A 17,241-nucleotide genomic window follows, 5' to 3' on the forward strand; every position below is an offset into this window, starting at 1 on the left:
ATCAGCACTGTGAAACCTATCCTTCAACTTAAAGTTTCTGATGTATGATGCTGTTGAAAGTAATCATTAACTAAATACAGAATTAGTATTCTGTATATAAAGAATACTGCAAAGTGTGCTAGTATGGAGTCTATCTATGTTGATTATGCCATATGGTGTTTTTCTGCCCGAGAACAAAGTACTGCTTTGATAAGCAGTGCAGTAAATTTAATATATGCTAGTCTGCGGCAAAATGACTGAGAAATGCCATATCATTTTCAGATAACGGAAGGATAGCTGCAAGATAAAATTTGGTTCTGATAGTGAGTGTAGTATTGTTGGATACAATATTTTGACAGAATTTTATTAGGTAAGGGTACTGAGGGGTTAAAGGCAGTATATAATGTTGAAATATAGATCACCTGAGACCTAACTGAGAAATGTAAAACAAAAATTGTATTCATATAGCACCTTTCATGACCTTGGGATAACACAAAGCACTTTACGGTCAATTCAGAATAATCTCTGTTGTAAAGTAGGAACTGTGGCAGCTGATGTGACAATGAATAGAAATTCCACTCAAATGACATAGCGATAACGGCGTACCACAGATTACCCCTGTGGTTTGCTGCAAAATTATGGCATGTTATCTTTCATGTCACCTCAGAGACCTGAATTCAGCTGAAACACATGCGGAACCTTTGACTGCAGCACATCACCACCGGCACTTGAGACTCATACTAGATTTTGAACTCAAGTATTGAGCATCTGAACTATCTATATAGGTTCCATGTTCTGATGAACAGAATTAATGCAGAAAATTATACATCCTGTATGTGTACATTCTCAGTAAAGAATAGTGCTCAGTCTATCTTGATGAGTAGCATCTGTTATGGATGAAAGAATACTTAGCATGTGTTTTGATCAGCACTGTGAAACCTATCCTTCAACTTAAAGTTTCTGATGTATGGTGCTTTTGAAAGTAATCATTAACTATGTATCATCTCACATCAAATAGATTTACAGCCTGGGAACAAATTGCAGCATATTTTCACATTGTACTTTTCTTCCTTCTTGGAGATTGTATGGTTATGAGGTCTGAAACTCTTTGCCTTTATGTGTCTGAATGCAGACAGGGCCAGCTCACTTAGTCCACAGGTTGAAATCTTCCCATTTGGCAGACTGTATGCATTGATTACAGAAACATATATCATGGAAGAAGGTCATTCAGACCATGATGAATGTGCTGGCTGTTTGAAAGATGTACCTAATTAGACCCACTCCATTACTCATTCACATATCCCCCTCAATGTCTCAAACAAACACATGAATTAGGAATAGTAATAGGCCATTCAGTCCTCATGCTAGCTTTACTAATCAATATGATCATAGTTGATCTCTTAAAAGAAACAAAATATTACTGATGCTGGAAAAATCTCAACAGGTCTAGCAGCAGCTGTGCAGTTAAAATTTTGAGTCTGATAGAACTCTTCTTCAGCTGAAAAAAGACAAAGAACTGCAAATGCTGGAAATCAGAAACAGAGGTTGCTGGGAAAAACTCAGCAGGTCTGGCAGCATCTGTGGAGAGAAAGCAAAGTTAATGTTTTGGGTCCAGTGACCCTTCTTCACAATGGGTTTGAAACTGCCAGAGCTGCTGAGTCTTTCCAGCAATTTCTGTTTTTGTTTCTTCTTCAGCTTCTCTGTTTGTGTTCTGTACTTCACATTCCCACCTATCCCTGATAATCTTTGATTCCCTTGCCTGACTGGGATCCATTATCTCCTCCTTCAAAACTTTTAATGACCCCACCTCTACCACCATCTGAGGCAGAGCTTTCCAAAGTTGCATAACTCTGAGAGAAAAATATTCTCCTCATCTCTGTTCTAAAAGTCTGATCCCTAATTTTAAAACAATGCCTCCTAGTTCTGGACTCATCCATAAGAGGAAATATCCTTTCCACTTCGACTTCATAGAATCCCTATGGTGTGGAAACAGGCCCTTTGGCCCAACAAGTCCACACCAAACCTCAGAGCATCCCACCCAGACTCATCCCCCTATAACCCACCTAATCTACACATCCCTATGGGCAATTTAGCATGCCAATCCACATAGCCTACACATCTTTGGGCTGTGGGAGGAAACTGGAGCACCTGGAGGAAAACCACACAGACACAGGGAGAATGTGCAAACTTCACACAGACAGTTGCCCAAGGCTGGAATTGAACCCATGTCCCTGGCGCTGTGAGGCAGCGGTGCTAACCACTGAACCACCACGCTGCCCTTCTCAATGCTTTTTGGGATATTATACGCTACAATCGTATCCACTTTGCTGTTCTAAACTTGTGAAAATAAGCTCAGCCTGTAGAATTTTTCCTCATTAAGAAAATCTGCTAATTCCAGGTATCAATCTTGTAAATCTCTGAATTGTCTCCAATGCATTTACACGCTTCCATTGATAAGGAGCCCAAAATAATGTACAGTATTTACGATGTGGTCTAACTGATGCATTGTATAATTGAAGCATAACATCCTTACTTTTATGTTCAATTCCTCAACAATAAAGGCTAGCTTTCTTTTTGCCGTATTGATTACATGTACATGCATACCAACCTTTATGACTCCAGGACACCTAAACTGCTCAACATCTCAATTTCTCCATTTGAATAATACTCTGCATTTTTATTCTTCCTGGCAAAGTGAACAATTCATATTTTTCAGCCAGATTTTTTGCCCACTCAATTGGTCACCTAACTATACAGGTCTGCATCCTTGATAAGACATCTGGACAACATTCTTTCCCACCTATTGCTATAGCAGTTGCAAATTTAGCTTACCACACATTTATTCTCCTCATCTAAGTCAATGATAAGTATCATAAATTTGTGGGCTCAGCACATTCTGAGAATCTGAAAAAGACCTATTTGTGCATATGCTCTGTTTTCTGCCAGCCAATCAGCAATCTATCCCCTGTACCTTCTCTGAGCAATAACCTTTTATGTGAATCTTTGTCAAATGCCTCTGCAAGTCCAAGCACAGCACATCAATGGGCTCCCTTTTGTCCACAGCACAAGTTCCCCTTCAAAAACTCCAATGAATTAGTTAAACAGGATTTTCCTTTTGCACAACCATGATGACTCTTGCTGATTAGCTAAAGGTTTTTCCAAGTGCTCAGTTATAGCCTCCTTAATGATCAATTCTAACACCTTCTCCATAACATATGTCAAGCTAATTGGCCTATAATTCCCTGTTTTCTGCCTTAGAATCATAGATTCTCTACAGTAGGAAAGCTGGCCATTTAGCCCATCAAGTCCACACCGAGCCTCCAAAGAGCATCCCAATCAGACCCACCCCCACCCTATCCCTGCATTTCCCACCCGAGATAACATGGGCAATTTAGCATGGCCAATCCACCTAACCTGCACATCTTTGAACTGTGGGAGGAAACAGGAGCACCTGGAGGAAACCCGCGCAGGCAGTTGAATCTTATTCCAGTTTTGAATGGAAGGTTTACGTTTGTCACTAGGACCGGGAGACTTATCAACCTGCAGCATCATCACTTTGCTTAGTATCACTTCCTTAGTGAAGAGAACTTCATAAAGTTTCACTGTTCTTTCAACCCCCAGATTTACAGGCATTACTGGGATGTTGTTATATCATCTATAGTGAAAACAGAAATATTTATCCACGACATTCACCATTTCTTTATTATATACTGTTAATTCCTCATTGCCACCCTGTACAGGAGCAACAGTTACTTCACTTATTATTTTCCTTATTAGGGGACGCAATGGTCTAGTGATATTATTGCTGGACTGTTAATCCAGAGACCCTGATAATGTTCTGGTGACCTGGGTTCAAATTCTGCCCCCGCAGATGGTGGAATTTGACTTCAATAAATGTCTGGAATTAAGAATCTAATGATGACTGTCAATCCATTGTCAATTGTCGGGAAAAACCCATCTGGTTCACTAATGTCCCTTAGGGAAGGAAACTGCCATCCTAACCTGGTCTGGACTATATGTGACTCCAGGTTCACAGCAATGTGGTTGACTCTTGACTGCCCTCTGGATGATTAGGGATGGGCAATAAATGCTGCCTAACCAGCAACACCCCCATCCCATGAATGAATAAAGAGATTAAAAAAGAGTATTTAGATTGAACTGTTGCTATCTGTTATTAAATTTCTAGCTAATTTCCTCTTATGGTCTAGCTTATTTGTCCTGATTAAACGTTTAGTCATTCTCTGATGTTCTTGGTATTCTGACCAGTTATCTGACCCACCATTCATCTTTGCGCAATTATATGCTCTTACCTTAAGTTTGTTGATTTCCTTAACTTCTTCAGTTAGCCACAGATGGTAGGTTTCCCCTTTGGACTTCTTCTTTATAAAAGAAATGTACTTCATCTGAAATACCCTTCAGATTTCGACCAGTGCTTCTCTACCGATCTCTCTTTTAGCCTAATATCACAATTCACTTCAGCTAGCTCAGTTTCATATCTACATAGTTGTGTCTATTTAAGTTTAAAATCTAGTCTTAGGCCACCCTTCTCCCTTTCAAACTTGATGTAAAGTTCAGTCAAATTGTGATTTCTGCTACCTACAGATAAATTTACTCTGAGGTAACTGATAATTCCTGTCACATTACACAAGACTAAATCTAGTATAGCCTGCTGTTTGGTTAGTTCAAAAAAATGCTGCTGCAAGAAACTATCTCAAGCATTCTATGAACTAATCGAGTACAGTATTTCTTATATGATCTTTCTGGTTTAATTGTTGATTAAAATCGCCCATGATTATTGTTGTCCCTCTATCACAAACTTGCAATATTTCCAAACAAAAAATAAACCCAAAGTACTGCAGATGCTGGAAATCAGAAACAAAAACAGAATAGGTTGGACCAACTCAGCAGGTCTAGCAGCATCTGAGAAGAGAAAGCAGAGTAAACATTTTGGGTCCAGTGATCCTTCTTCAGGCTGCAGTATTTCTAGTTGTATAGTTCTTCCTACATTGTGGTTACTGTTTCAGGGCCTGTCGATCGCTCCAACAAGTGATGTTTTCCTCCACATAAACTAATTCTAGATTCTTTTCCATGATACGCCCAATTCTCTTCTGAAAGTTACAATTCAATCAGGTTCCAACAATGTGCTATCTTCCAAATTGTTACAAATTGCTGCATAAATGAATTCCTTCTTGCTGCCTTCTCAACCTCTCCAGAGTATATTTTAATTATTATTTAGAATTACAGAATGGAATTCATCGCAGCACTCACCAAACTACCCCACCCACCCCATGCCCAACCAATTCCCAGAACAGATGGGACCTATCTCAAAACCCACCCAGATGGGTTTTTATGGGGGTGGATGTCCAATACCTCATTGAAACTTTGAGGAAGGCTGTGTGCATCTGTTTTAAAAGGATTTGTATTTTTAACCTATGTTGATAACATTTCCTTGGTGTTTGGAAACCCAATTCAGACAAACATAAAGAAGACAGACTGGATTAGTGAAGATGGGCCTAAATGCCCTGCTTATGGACCAAGGGCAAACAACTGTTTCTTCCCCAAAACTAACATGCACTGTTTGTTCCCCAACCTTTGTATCTCCCTCTGACACTGCTGATGAGAGATCTGCTGCAATGAGCCATTGGGTTGATCTCTGAATCTCGCATCATTGTCACCATAGCCCAGTAATCAGTCTCCCAACAGACACAGCAGCAACCACGCAGGCACTGAGCTCTCTATTCCCTTTGGACCACCCCAAAAATCCCTCCCACACCCCACACCTTTCTAACATCCCTAACTCTGACTCACCTACAACTGAATTCCCATACACTGATCACCCACTTAGATTTCCCAGCAGTGGCCATTCTATCATTCTACCTCCAATACCATTACACCAATTCGATTGCCAAAAACTCCCCCATAATCACCAACTTTCTCATTCCAGTATTTCTAATCTCTGACTGTTGTGTATCCCTGATCTCTGACATGCTTCTGGTTTCTCCCCAGACTCCAATTATCTACAGAGCAACCCCTCCAAGCCCTCAGACCACTGTGATTGTCGCTCCTAATAATCAGTGAAAACACACACTTAGGCTGTGGCATCTTCTGCATCAAAACTGTCAACCCAGTTTGCTTCCATGTACAGAATCTGTTTGAAAAACATGTATGCACTTAAAATTCTGTTCCAAATCAGTATAATCTTAGGTATTGGTGTAATTCTTGCAAATAATTTTTTTGCATCTTCTCCAGTATTTCTGCTTCTTTTCAATGAGTTGGTGATCAGAATGGTGCAAAGTACTTTAAATAAGGACATCCAAAGTTCAGTCTAAGTCTACTACTGTCTTTTCTACAGGTGGCAGAAAAGCACCTCACAGAGCTAGGGATGCAGTTTCGATTCTACTGTTGGGTGACTCTTTGTGTGGAGTTTGGATGTGTCTGTGTGGGTTTCCTCTGGGTGCTCCGGTTTCCTCCCACAGTCCAAAAGGTGTGCAGATTGGCCATGCTAAATTGCCCCGTAGTGTTCAGGAATGTGTAGGTTGGCTGGATTTCCTATGGGAAATGTAGGGTTACGGGGATAGGGTAGAGGCATGCGTAGAGATGATCTTTGGAGGGTCAGTGTAGACTCGATGGGTCAAAGGGTCTGCTTCGATGCTGTAGAGATGCTATGATATAATAACTTGTCTTTTAAATTCTCTCTCTTTCGAGGAATGAACCCAGGTGCTAGATTTGTTTTTTGCAATGTCATTATTCAGCATTACTACATTTTGTGATTTGTGTGTTTGTACCCCAGAAGATCTGCTTAAATAGTTCTACTTGAAGTAGAAAAATCCTTCACATATCTTTCCAAACAGCTGAAGTCCCTCAATCTTGGTATCATTTGCAGCAGGCCTACCACAAACGAAACTGTTTTTGAAGCCAGGAACAGATTCAGAACATCTTAGAAAGCAAGAAACATTTTGAGACCAAGGTCAAAAATAGAAAAAGGGCTGCCTATCCTCTATTGCTGCCCAAGGTCAGAACAGCAGCAAGATTGAAAAGGTATCTGTCCAAACACACATATTCAGTTCTGAGGAAGGGTCACTGGACCCGAAATGTTAACTCTGTTTTTTCCTTCACAGATGCTGCCAGACCTGCTGGGCTTTTCCAGCAACTTTGTTTTTGTTCCTGATTTACAGCATCCGCAGTTCTTTCAGTTTTTATTACACATATTCCAACCCTACTTAAGTACCCGAAGAAATAGATTGCTTATATCGGGAATTGATTTCTTCGAAATTGAGGTAATCCCATCAAAACTATCAGATACACCAAATCAGGTTGTAAATTAACACCAAAGGTTTGAACATGATAGATAGGGAAATATCTACGTTGCAACAGATTAACATGGTGGACTCAAATCACAGGCAGCTAGAAAGAACTCATATTTTCTAGCTTTGAATCAGTACTTTTGGTTTGTTTTAAGTGAACTGTCAAAAGAAGTGATAGTGGCACGAGGAAAAAACACTTTACCAACCGTTGTGTGTGGATCTGGAATGCATTACCTGAAAGTCAGGTGGAAGCAAATTCAGTGAAGCCTTTCAAAAGAGAATTGGGTCATTATCTGAAGAAAAATGTGCAGAGCTACAGGGGAGTGGCTCTAGGTGCATTGCTCTCACACAGAATGAGCACAGAACTGAAAGATCAATTGTCCTCTTTCAGTGGTGTAAACATTTAATGATTCTGTGTTTAAAGTTTAAGTCTGAATGCATAGACATATTCTGACATTCAAGCACACAGCTGTGTGCAGACAGGTGGTCAAGAAATGCCACAGTGCATTGGACACAGTAAAAGCTATAAGCCCTGACATCAGCCAGACTGTGGAGCTCAAAACCTTAGCTTCATATCTAGCTGTGCCTTGAAACAAGCTGTTACATTACACCTACAGTTTGTAATTCTAAAAATATGGAAAACTGCCTAGATATTTTCTGCTGCAAAAACATTCACCTTCATCAATTATTACTGTATCAGTCTACTCAAAATCATCAGCGAAGTGGTTAAAGGAGTATCAATAGTTTTAAAAGCACCAGTGACTCACGAATAACCTGGTCACTGAATAAATTTACTGGACCACTCCATCCCAGATGTAATTGCAGCTTTTCTGCACAGGAATTTAGTTGTTATTGTTGGAGGCTAATCATTACAAACTCAGGGCATTTGTGCAAAATTTCCTGAGGGATTAACCCTGGCTACAAAGTATAATCTAGAGCTGTTGACTAATGATTACACAATGTACAGCTCCATTCACAATTAATGTCACTGTGTTAAAATCCTGGAAATATCACCCTAATGGCATTGTGGCTTGACCTACAGCAAATGGACTGCAGCGGTGTTAGAAGGCAGATGTTACCACCTTCTCAAGCTTGACAAGGAATGAGCAATAAATACTGGCCCAACCAGCAGTGCCCATATCCCATGAATGAATAAAAAGGTAATGAGACAGTCCATACACCAAAACTTGACTCACATCTAGATTTAAGTGCTAGTAAAACAGTTATGTATCTCATATCGGACAATGACTATTTCAAAGCAGTATAAAATGCAACAATCCCAAAGGCATTACGATAGCTGCGACTCACAGCATCAATTCATTGAAATCTGCACCGGACCAACCACATAAATTCTTCGGCTACTAGTGATAGCCAGGGCTTGATACTTTGTGACAAGATGTTCTTCCCTTAACTCCCCAAGGCTTCTCCATCACCTGAACAGGAGTATGTTGAAACACTGTCCCTTTATTTGGATGGCTGAATACAGTAACAAGACATAATAAAATCAACGCTGCTCAGGAAAATAAAGCAGTCAGTTTGATGAGAACTCCATTCATAAGGTTCAACATCTGCTTCTACAAGCACTGGCATAGTGCAGCTGCAATATGTGCTATCTAAATTCCTTCAGGCTTCTCCAGCAAAATACCCCAAACCCACAAATTCTCCCGTCTAGTAAGTCAAAGTTACAGGGGAGCATCACCATCATGAAACATCCTTCCAAGTTCTGCACCATGCTGACCTGGAGGTGTGTCTCTGTGTTTTAAAAGAAAACTCTGCAGGATGTTTTTACCAATTTCCTTGAATGTGTGTTGATTTCCTTTGGAGGTTGTGGAGAGTCAATGTGTGCTCTGACTCAGTCCTTGTCTTGTTAGTGGCTGCATTGTCACAATTTCCTTCTGAGAAACCAGTAGTCTGGCTAAACAAGGAACAAAAACAGAAGTTGCTGGAAAAGCTCAGCAGGTCTGTCAGCATCCGTGAAGGAAAAACAGAGTTAATGTTTTGGGTCCGGTGACCCGTCCTCAGTCAGGCTATCAACTGATGCCTTCAGTTTTTGAGAAATCAAAACACCGCTGCTTCTTTGAGCGCTGTCATTTGGTGTCGATCTAACTTGTTGGAACCTTGTCACCAGAGTGCCCTTATACTGCAGATTCCTGAATCACATCTGGGTGCCTTTGTCATTTTGAATAGGTTAAAATCCCTGTGAGTCTGGCTTACTCAGGAGACATTCTTTCTCAGGAGGTTTCTTATGACATGTTCTTCTCCCTCTGCTTTATCATTGGCTTGAGAGTACCTTGATGAACTTGTAACATGGATAAACTCATATTAGGCTGCAAATGATTGGAAACACTCATTGGCAAATTGAGGTCCATTTTTGGGGATGCCATGTGTGGAAAATATTGTCTTCAAAGAAATTATCGTGGTCTCTGAGATGGATTGATTGAACTTCTGGACCTCGGTCCATCAACAAAGGTGAGAAAACCATCTTTGTAAAATTAAATAGATCAAGGTCATTGCATTTCCATGGCCAGCTGGAAAGGGTGAGACTTTCTTTCATGGAATCCCTACAGTGTAGAAACAGGCCCTTCAGCCCAACAAGTCCACACTCACCGTCAGAGCATCCCACCCAGACCCATCCCCCTATAGCCCAGCTAATCTATCCATCCCTAAACACTACAGGCAATTTATCATGGCCAATCCACCTAGCCTGCAAATATTTGGACTGTGGGAGGAAACTGGAGCACCCAGAGGAAACCCGGGCAGACACGGGGAAAATGAGCAAACTCCCCACAGAGAGTTGCCTGAGGCTGGAATCAAACCAGGGTCCATAGCACTGAGAGGTAGCAGTGCTAACCACTGAGCTGCGGTGAGTAGCACAGTTGGAAATCATGTCCCCAAGGGAACAAAATATACCAGGTCACCAGATTGCACCTTGTCTGGCAGTTAGAAATACCCAGATTTACCTCATGTATCTTTTGGAGGAAGTCCAGATCGAGAGCTCGCACAATGAAAAAAACTTCTCACTTTAGAACGTCAGGTCATTAATGATACTGATGCAATGGCATTGTTTAAGAGACTGTTGGATGGCAGGGCTAATGAGGAGATAACTCCAGCCTGCCATTAAAGCTTACCTTGAGGATCTGCATGTTGAACGATGATTCTTCACCACTGCTCATGTTTTCTGGAAGATTTGCTGCTTCCATCCTGTTACCTGGTAGGGATATGTAAGGCCTGCCTGGTCTAGTGTGGTGGAGGAAAACCACTTACTAGTCTAATGAGAGGAAGTTATTGCCTTAACATGATGGAATTTAATCCATGATAGCAACAATGTACATGCTACAATAATGTGATAAGCATTTTAACAGGGACAATGAGAAAGAGCCAAATGTTAGGCCTTATTCCTTTAAAATCCGAAACTGTTCTCCCATCATCCATACGACATCATCACAGAATGTGGTGCTTCAGACGCTCCTCCACATTAACCCTTTAAGACCCTCCTCCAGATTAACCTTTTCAGACCCTTACACCCTTTGCATGTGAGTACATATTTTCCCTTGTTGGACTATAAACAGGAATGGAATTGGACACTGCAATATAACAAAGATACCAGGAGAGTTTTATAACTCGAAAATACCAAGAGGCATGCACTTTTAGCTGTACAATACTGTGTTGCTTTTGGAGTTCTGAGGAAGGGTCACCGGACCTGAAACGTTAACTCTGACTTTTTCTTCACAGACCTGCCAGACCTGCTGAGCTTTTCCAGCAACCTTGTTTTTGTTGTTGTACACTACTCTGTTGCTTTTGGAGACCTCAATGAGGTTGTTATGTTTTTGAGTTAGAGCAACGCCAGGAGTTTATTTTGGGTGAATGAAAAAAACTGCCTGATGCCTTGGATTAGTCAAGTTGCAGTTTGCTACAGACTTGTGAGAGCAGTGCAGCTTGAAACAGCCAGAGTCAGCAAACAGATATTGATCTCTTGTCATTGAAAAGACAAACAAAAAAACAGAAACTTACAAGAAACAATAAAAGCCGTAGGTCCACCTAATCAACCTCTGAATCAAAGAATAATCATAACTCTACAGTCAGCAGTGCATCATCATTGCTAAACTCAGAAGGATTAAAATCAAAAGACCTTTACGTCTGGATTTTTGATCTTCAGATTTTCCATCCATACAATTTTCTGTGCATAATATTTATGTCAAACTATCTGTCTTTAATCTGCTTCATTTGAGAATGAATTTTTTGCAGGCTTGGGATTTTAAACGGGGTGGTTTAAGTCACATAACATTTGATTAGTAATCGTTTGTTTTCTTCTAATATTTGTGAAAGAATAAGTGTGTTTGCACTAAATAGGGTTTTTTTTGTTAAAGCTGGTATCAATTGCTTTTATCCTGCAACAGCAATCAGTCGGGTGAATTGATCACCTTGGTGGTTTAAATTTTGTAATTGCACATTTGTGAGGGTTTGTGGAATAATGGGACTGTCTTATCAGAGTACTCTTCCCAGTTAAGTGGTAACACCTTCCAGAACGCTATCCACATTCTTCATTACGTAACTGAGCTTTTCAAGACCCCTGCAGTTTATTCACTGTGGGTGGTAAATAGTGGGCGGTTAAGGCAGCAAAGGCTGCTCTATCTCTTCAACAACCTTTTGTTTTCCTTCAGAGATAGTAAGAACTGATGCTGGAGTCAGAGATAACAGAGTGTGGAGCTGGAGGAACATAGCAGGCCAAGCAGCATCAGAGGAGCAGGAAAGCTGACGTTTCGGGTCGGGACCCTTCTTCAGTGAAAGGGTCCCGACCTGAAACGTCAACTTTCCTGCTCCTCTGATGTTGCCTGGCCTGCTGTGTTCCTCCAGCTCCACACTGTGTTACCTTTGTTCTCCTTGTTTGGGCTGTTGATGGGTTCCTTGATGGAGTGTGCAAGCACTGATTTGGTGGTTCCACTCGGCATATTTTGTGACTGTGTCATTCCACATCCCTGATAGCAGGGAAATTGTGCATCTGCCCCAGCTGTGGGCTAAAATAGGAAAGGACTGGAATTTTAGTGAAATCAATACATCATTAAATGGGAGGCACTGGAGGAAAAGGTATGCCACTTGATTTAACCTAAGAACATAAGAAATAGGAGCAGTTAGGCTCTAGTAGGCCATTTAGCCTCTCAAGCCTGCCCCATTGTTTTGTAAGATCACAACTGGCTCAGGCCTTAATCATTGTCCAACTAGCTGAATGGGACTGCGGCAGTAGAAAGGAAAGTTGCACTCTCTTAAGTTATCTTTTTTTCTTGTCTTATTCTAAGTTAATGTGAATTGAGCCATATATGTATTAATAAGGTACACACTTTTGGCTTTTTTTTACATTAAATACATATGACATTAAATGATTCAATTCAATTCAATTAACTCTGTGATATTTCAAAAATCTATCTACCTCTTCTTTAAATACTTTCAGTGGTCTAAACAGTCAAGCACTCTCATTGAGTTCTTACAGGCTGCTAACTATGAGCATTACAATCACAGTATCCTTCCAGCTCCCATGCTGATGTTACCCATGGTCTGCAGCCACATAGCAGACTGACCTCAGATGTGGCACCACATAAGAAATACACAAATAGGCCAAGCCTGGCATTTCTATAAGCCGATGAAACAATACATTTTCTGAAAACTTTGTATTCAGTGAATTCCTTTCAGTTCTGAAGGAGAATCAAAGCGGACTCGAAATGTTGACATTGTTGATCTCTCCACACATGCTGCCACACCTGCTGAGTTTCTCCAGCAATTTCTGTGTTTGCTTCTGATTTCGAATATCTGCAGGGTTTTGCTTTCAGTCAAACGATCTTGCAATTTTAACTGTAAACCATATCAATAGAAACATAGGGTGGAATCTTCCCAGGCCCTGAATGACCCGGGCATTGGCAAGAAAGTTGGGAAGATCATGTGGGATCAGCAGTAATGGGATTCTCAACATTGAAAGCAAGACACCCAATTCTCCAACCAGTGGTTGAGTGGTGAGATGAAAATCTAATTTGTGAGCAGCAAGAGGCCTATTTTTATCCATCCATGCATTAAAATCTCATTTTGAGCTAATCTTGCCTGAGTTATATACAGGTTCCCACCTGTTGTAGAAATTAGATAGTGACAATTCCCAGTGTGAAAGTCAGAGAGGTCACTCGCTGGTTCTTTCTCTTGCCCTCCATCTTGGATAGTAGTCACAAATATCTCAAGGCCTGCTCCATGGGCAGCAAATACCCACACCCGTCCCATCCACAGACTTGGCCTCAGACAAGTAGGGCCTCATGTCACATCTCTCATCCACTTACTGTGCAATTCTGCACTTTGGAGCACACTAGCCCCTTTGTTGGAAAGTTGCTGCCAGGAACAGAACTGGCACCAACCTCATGGATTGGTAAGGATGAATCTTTGGGCTCCCTGCTTCTTGTCTCAGCACTCACTCCCTTTGCACCTGCTAGGATGCTCACAGCATCTCTGCCAAGCCTTGATGATTTTTTGCACTTTGCTATCTCAGCTAGACCTTAAAGACTCATTGTATTACTACCTTGCCTTGCTGTTTAGCACCAACATAAAGCCAAGCAGCTAGTCATGCTTGTCATCAGTCAAGGATCAAAGGGAGATGCTGTTGCTGTTGTGCACCATGCTATGTCAATCTCATACCTGCACCATGTACTGGCAGCAAACACACTGAATGTCCTTCAATGCGATGGACATTTCTCAATGTCCTCATTCAAGTCAAGGAAGTCAACGTTCTGTCAGGGGTCCTGACACGGTAAGTCAAGGACGGCATCCACTATTAGTCCAGGGGATTGGTACAGTCAGTGACAGCTTGGGGTGTCTGGGTAAGGAGGTCTGTATCACTACAGTGCAGAAAATGTGCCACAGTCGGTGCTGTAGATCTGGTGCAACCAGTCCATGATGTTATGGCGAGTTAGTCAGGAAGCTTCACAGACATCAGTAAAGGGTCTGGTCAGTTGGGGCTATTCTTCTAAGTTGGTCAAAGGCTTGGGCCATGCTCTGTCCTGAGGCTCAGCTGGATGAAAGTCAAGGAGGGGTTACCAGAAGACACTTCTGGAGCAGGGAAATGGGTGATGTCAATTCTGGAGACTGGAGGCAGCAATGCTGTGATGCAGAGGGGACAATAATTGTGAAGGGGGTAAACTCAATCTAGAAAGTCGAGGGAGATAAGAATGCATTGGAGAAATGCAATACTGCAGGAGGGGGAGTCATTGATGGCCATCATCAGCCTGATCTCAATGGGAGTGAGAGTGCAGCATGATGGTCAGCATGACTAAACTATAGGGCCAGGGCCTGGGGATCAAGTTGAAAGTTGCAGTTGTAACTCAAAGTGATGTATGGAAATGCCTGCAAACTCAGTACTACTAGAAGGTGCCAGAAAGAAAGGAACATGGAGATGTGAAGGGACACCTTGGCTACCATGTTGTGGCTCATTGCATCAAGCATGACCTGCACTGCCTACTGTATTCATGCAACTCATAAATGCACAATGGAAATGGAAAATGGCTGTAACCAGATCAGAGTGAGCAAAGTAAGTGACTTTTTACTGTCTGAGCACATTGGCTGTACTTGTGAGGGGTGGATACCATACAAGGGTGGGAGACAAAGGCTACCCTTTGGAACAAGCTTATTATTCAAACTGGATCATGATGGAGCAGATAGTGGGCTTTCTGAAGAAGAGTTTCTGATGATTGGATTGGTCAGAAGTAACATTTCACTATACTCCAGACACTGTGTGCTGCATATTCCTAGTATCCTCTGCTCTGCACAACTGGAACAGGTGACAAGAGGATATGATGGACTCTGTAGAGGTGGGAGAGCAGCAGTAGGCTTCTACAGAGGAATAAGAGGACTCTGAGCGGGAGGAATATCACCTTCTACACACAACAAGCTAGACAGGACTTAATCGATACTTGGTTCCAGCCATTTCACTCCTTTTTTACATACTCTATAATAACTTGTTTAGATTAGTACTATGTGATATTTTGTATTAGTTTTATATAGCTTTGAAATCATAAGGAACTTTTTACAATATTCCTTTTGTCCTTTCAAAAATGAGGAACTCTTTCCAACCATTCAACTTCAGGGAGAAAACAAAATCACCAAACGGATATTTTGCTTGTTAACCTGTTAAAACATCACCTAACAAGAGGCTGAAAAGAAAATAAACATGAAAGGCAGTCATAAATGTTTGATTTAATCAGGACTTCACCAAGTGAGTGAAGATTATGACCAGAAGCCCAGAAGCAGTAACCATTGGGTCCTGACTGCGAATGCCTTTCTTTTCTAAAGCAAAGAGATAAACAACATTTCAAACTATTCTCTTATCTTAGTGAAAAATCATAACGTAACAATAACTAAACTTACTGAAGAGAATGGACCAATGGATAATTGTTAACTTAAGGAACCAGTAAGGAAATAGTAAGAGGTAGTATCAGACAGTGTTCATCAGCCTTAAGAGCCAATTAAAGATTGATTATGTGCCCTTTAAACCAGTTAGCACTAATACATGGCTCACTCAGGCAATTTAGAATGTGTTACTGCTATTGATAATGCCATGGATTGTGGCTTGGAAATAATTAATAAGCAACAGCCTTTAATGATGAAGGTGCACAAGGCATTTGTAAGTAAAGTTATCCTGCTGTCCAATCAGAAGCAGAGGACCCTCAAGGTGCTGGAGCAAGACAGAGACAGAGTGTGGACATGTATCCCAAGCTGAACAGAACAGCTAGCACCATAGTAGGCCCATGAATCCCTGCTTTGAAAAGTATTATTTATAATCCACCTCGTTTTGTGTCTTCAGTAAATTTGAAAAGATTACATTTTATTCCTTTATCCAAATTATTGATGTCTACTGTGAATAGTTGGAATCCAAGCTCTAATTCCTGGTGTACCACATGAGTGGTACTCTAAAAAAAGACCCTTTTATTCCCACTCTGTACTCGTGCAAAATTTATTGAAATGTGGAAGAATGGGTATAGTGACTGTCTGTGATCCTGGATCTTTAAAAAAACAGAATACAGCAATTGACTGCTGTGAAAGCTGGAAGCATGAAAGCAGACATTTTAAAACATTTGACTAAAACCATTGTTCAGATACATAACCTAGAGAGTATTATTACTACATACCTCTGAGGTTTAAGACACAATACAGACCAGAGAAAGGTCTGACTTGCTGACCTGATGTACTGCCAACAACTGTCTGTACAAGCAAAGGGTAGAATGAAATTCTGAGGGGATTCCTACAATTAAAAACTAAGAAGATTGATATTTTTGCTCTTTTATCTTTTTCTGTTGTAATGTATGGGACTGTTATAATCATATGAGCGAATTTTCATCACCTTTGGCACCAATATTTTAAACCCTTCATGTCTTCATACAAAGCAATTACATAAATATGACAGATGAAAATTTTTTGAAAGACTGACAAAAAAAGATTCGAATTGCTCATGCAGCTTTCCAAACGCTTCGGAAATGTACCCTTTGATTTCCATCTGTTAAATGTACAGCTGTAGCAAGGAGCCCTGTGGAGCAACTTCTGCTTCAGATATTATTGCAAACTTATGTAACAATGAAAACTAAACAGCTATCACTTCTCACTTTTCTGTTTTTCTGTATGACAAACAGTAATCTACATACAATTTATTATTCTTATGTCTACCGTATACAGCAGCACATAGGCAATGAAAAAATCAACATTTACTGATTCAGAATATCCAGGTAAAAATTCCAGCCCCTTTTTAAAAGATGTAGGCCAACACGTTCACTTGAGCTATAGGTTATGTACTGATCTGGTTCATTTTACTTTCTCTTCTTGTGTCTTAGTTTTGCATGAGTGCCAGATGAATTGGCACATCTCCTTTCTCTGCGTTTGGTCTACTTGATCTACTGAACACCTCTTGCAAGATAAAGTGATCCTACATTTTGAAGCTTTA

General features: G+C 40.8%; 1 protein-coding gene across 1 annotated transcript in view; it reads right to left on the reverse strand.

The window, feature by feature from the left end:
• kcnh8 (potassium voltage-gated channel, subfamily H (eag-related), member 8) overlaps window positions 1-17,241 on the reverse strand; it is a 385,185-nt gene that overhangs the window by 1,653 nt on the left and 366,291 nt on the right. The window lies entirely within an intron of this gene.

Source organism: Rhincodon typus, chromosome 2 (genome assembly GCF_021869965.1).
Source record: "Rhincodon typus isolate 14 chromosome 2, sRhiTyp1.1, whole genome shotgun sequence".
In the NCBI taxonomy this organism is placed as follows: domain Eukaryota; kingdom Metazoa; phylum Chordata; class Chondrichthyes; order Orectolobiformes; family Rhincodontidae; genus Rhincodon; species Rhincodon typus.